At 37.3% G+C, this 4,100-nt stretch overlaps 1 pseudogene; it reads left to right on the top strand.

The window, feature by feature from the left end:
• Positions 1–450: 450 nt before the first annotated feature.
• On the top strand, positions 451–790 carry LOC132518042 (elongin-B-like; annotated as a pseudogene).
• Positions 791–4,100: the final 3,310 nt, after the last annotated feature.

The following is a 4,100-nucleotide window of genomic DNA, read 5'->3' as shown; positions in this document are numbered from 1 at the left end:
ATCTTTCACTGAATATTTTTCTTTTTTTCCTCTTTTTTTTTTTTTTTTTTTCACGGTACGCGGGCCTCTCACTGTTGTGGCCTCTCCCGCTGCAGAGCACAGGCTCTGGACGAGCAGGCTCAGTGGCTATGGCTCACGGGCCCAGCCGCTCCACGGCATGTGGGATCTTCCCAGACCAGGGCATGAACCCGTGTCCCATGCATCGGCAGGCGGACTCTCAACCACTGCGCCACCAGGGAAGCCCTGAATATTTTTCTTGAGATAACGTACTTGTTTGAATTCAAATATATTTTAAGTAATATTTATGTCATTTAATCCCCTTTTCCCCTAATATTGGTAAATGCATACAATTTAAAACTTTATTGCATAACTTCTAAAATTATCTCGTAGCCCACAGTTCAGAAAAGCTGTTCTGTCGTATTTCACTATAAATCTCGGGGAGAGGCTTCCGCTGCCATGGAGGTGTTCCTCATGATCCGTTGCCACAAGACCACCATCTTCACGGATGTCAAGGAGCAGAGCAACATGATCGAGCTCAAGTGGCTGCTGGAAGAGTAGCAGCTGTACAAGGACGACCAACTTCTGGACGACGGGAGGACATTGGGTGAGTGTAGCTTCACCAGCCGGAGAGCAAGGCCACAGGCCGCAGCCACTGTGGAGCTAGCCTTCCAGGCAGATGAAGCATTTGAAGCCCTGTGCATTGAGCCTTTCTCCAGCCCACCTGAGCTGCCTGCTCTGTGTGATGAAGCCGCAGGACTCAGGAAGCAGCGCCAATCAACAAGCTGTGTAGTTGGAGACCCTTCCCCCACTCCTGTTCCCCCCATCTCCCTCCAATAAAAGCGATTTGGGTGTTTAAAAAAAAAAAAATATATATATATATATAAAATTTCCTTCTTCTTTCATAAAAGAATCTAACTTTCAGTGTTATTTTCTGATAGTCTCCTAGCAGTTTTAAAAATTTGTATTGTGAATTTTTAAAAAAAACTAATCTGAATTGTGTATATTATGTTTTAAATATGTTATGCTGTTCTCCTATTACTATAAAAATCCATTTAATTTAAACAAGTATAGAGAAATCACAGTCATTATTTATAAAAATTAAAAGATTAGTTTTTTTCTTTGATACATTTCTAATAGAGATGCTACTGAACTTATTTTACTAAGGGGGTAAGACACAGTTAATAACACGTAAAATATTTAAAATATTCTGTTCCATTGATACTAGTTATTGTCTGAATATTATGCACTCCTACTTTTTTATATAACATTTTCAGAAGTCAACCTAAGTCAAACATAAATTCTAAATTAGATATTGATTCATATGAACTCATATTTTGATCTGATTGTTTACTTTGGGTACTATATTGGGTACCTCTGAAAACACTTCTACTTCGAAATTATTGAGGAAAAATAGTCTTTAGCAACAAATAAATAGAGATTTACAGAACTTTGACCATTATGAAAACCTGCTGCAGTTATCGTCAGCTGGATTCATTGCCATTTATTATTTTTGTTTATGATCTTTCAGCCAGTTCCCAATCCATGTGACTCTGTTCTCATCCAAAACAATTATAATTATTTGCAACTAAAAGTTAATGATCCACTGTTTCAAATGCTTCACTGAAGCCCAAATACATGACATCAGTTCCATCCTCTTCATCCAATTAGTTTTGCAACTCTATCAAACAGGCCTATCATCATGGTCTGGCATGATTTGTTCATTATGGACCTTGGTGCTTAAGGTTCAAAATTCCATGTCTTCTAACTGCTTACAGATTTTCCTTCAATATTTTCTTCCTTACTTCACTCCATATTGATCTATTGCTTGGTTGTGTGTAAACATTTGTTTTACTCGGACATGTTTACAAAGAAGAAAAACTGAAGGAAAGTAACGTGTAGAATCACTTTCATTGCTCTTTGCAAACTACATAGCATTTAAGTGAGGTGCTTTGGGAGCTTTGGTCTTTTTTATATTTCCTTAATTTTACATAAAATCCTTTTCATGAGAATTACTAAGGAGTTCTGCATTATTAATTTGTGGGTACTTGCATTTTCAAAAGACTATAAAACTAGGCTAATTAGAGAAGAGTGTTTTGGCTCAGAGGGTTCACACCATAAAGCAATAGGTTCCGTCATGACTTAAATAGAAAATGAGCTAATTGTAGGGTAGAGTGGAGTAAAGAAGAGCTAAGAATGTCTATATGAGGGATAAGATTAATTCATAATTTATAATATATAATTACAAATGTTTGAATTTTTATAAATATTTGAATGGCTGTAATATAAAACTAGTTGTAAAAGTAAAAACAACTTTAAGATTTCTTGGTACACCAACAGCCCATTCATGACAATTATGGGTAAAATCTGCAATAAGCAATAGTTTAATGACATCAATTACCAATTGTATTGGCTCCAATTTCTATGATAGTTAAATTGTTTCATTATACGTGAATAATCCTCGAAAAGATTTGTTCCTTTAATGTAGAAAAGTTTGTTCCTTTAATGTTCTTCCTAGAAAGCTGTTGACATTTGCTGATTGTATAGCAAATGTCTTTTTCTTTAAAAAAAAAAAAAATTCACAATATAGCAACTGTTTTAACCTTCGAAATTACTAAAGTCTGAGAAATTGGAGATTTCCATATTACATTTCCTTTCTGTTCAGGAAAAACGTGTTTACGAAACGTTAAAAAACATGTTTACGAATAGTTATAATTTTTTTTTTTTTGCGGTACAGGGGCCTCTCACTGTTGTGGCCTCTCCCGTTGCGGAGCACAGGCTCCGGACGCGCAGGCTCAGCGGCCATGGCTCACGGGCCCAGCCGCTCCGCGGCATGTGGGATCTTCCCGGACCGGGGCATGAACCCGTGTCCCCTGCATCGGCAGGTGGACTCTCAACCACTGCGCCACCAGGGAAGTCCCCAGCTCTTATTTTTAAGTCTGATTAATATCTGATCAAATTCTAGGCTAGGGCTCGGCCACTAAAGGGCTTGGCAGTTTGAAATTTAAGCAGGCATGTAAAATGCTGAATAAATTCGTGCAACAGCCAGCTTTCAAGCAGAGAAGCAGAAACAGGAGATCTGTTTTAAGAGATTTGTTGCAAGGAATTGGCTTATGCAGTTGTGGGGACTGGCTGGGCACCTCCAAAATCCACGGGGCAGGCTATCGGGAAAGGCAGGCTGGAACTTTTGGTCAGGGTCAAATACTACTGTCCATAGGCAGAATTTCTTTTTCATCAGGGAAGCGTCAGCTCTGCTCTTCAGGCATTTCAACTGATTGAATCAGACCCACTCAGGTTATGTAGGATAATTTCTCTTACCTAAATGCAACTAACTGATTATGGACCTTAATCACATCTAGAAAATACCTTCCTAGAAACATCTAGGTTAGTTTTTGGTTGAATAAAGGGGGACTGTAACCTAGCCAAGCTGACACAGCAAGAAGTCTTGCATAATTGGAATAGGCATTACCTTTTTTGGTAGTAGATAATCCATCCCTGAGAGTTAAAAAAGAAAAAAAGTAGATTGTCCATCTTACAGGTACTATTTATTTGGCACTTATCACATGGTCTTAAGTTCATTTGATATTAAGCTTTTCATGTATATTGTCATTTGCAATAATTTTAAGAATCCCGCTTTTTGTCCTCATTCTACAGAGGAGAAAATTGAGGTTAAAAAATGATTTAAAAATTTTCAAAGTTAACCAGCTGGTGAGGGTTGAACACTAAAATATACTACTGCCAAAGCCCTAACTCTTAAAAAGTATTATCTGAGTATGGCGTTATTAAACAAAAATATGGCATATAGAGAAAGGGAAAAAAATGTTCAAGTGTGTCATTTTAGTAAAGAATTTCAATCTCACTGCAATATACTTGTTCCTATCTTCTGCTCTCCATTGATGTGTTCATTTATGTCACTCCTCAACATTTCTGAGAAAGTGCTGAAAGGGAATATAGGATGCTTGAGATACTGATTATAAAGATATTTATTATCATTTGTGTCTTATTACAACAGATATTTGGAAAGCCACTAAAATGCTTCTTGAGACGACGACAACAGTAGGAAAAACAAACTTTTCTTATGTGCAAAGCTTATGCTAGAATTA

This window comes from Lagenorhynchus albirostris, chromosome 3 (assembly GCF_949774975.1).
Source record: "Lagenorhynchus albirostris chromosome 3, mLagAlb1.1, whole genome shotgun sequence".
In the NCBI taxonomy this organism is placed as follows: Eukaryota; Metazoa; Chordata; class Mammalia; order Artiodactyla; family Delphinidae; genus Lagenorhynchus; species Lagenorhynchus albirostris.
The sequence above is the reverse complement of the archived record's forward strand: the minus strand, read 5'-3'. Positions and strand labels throughout refer to the sequence as shown.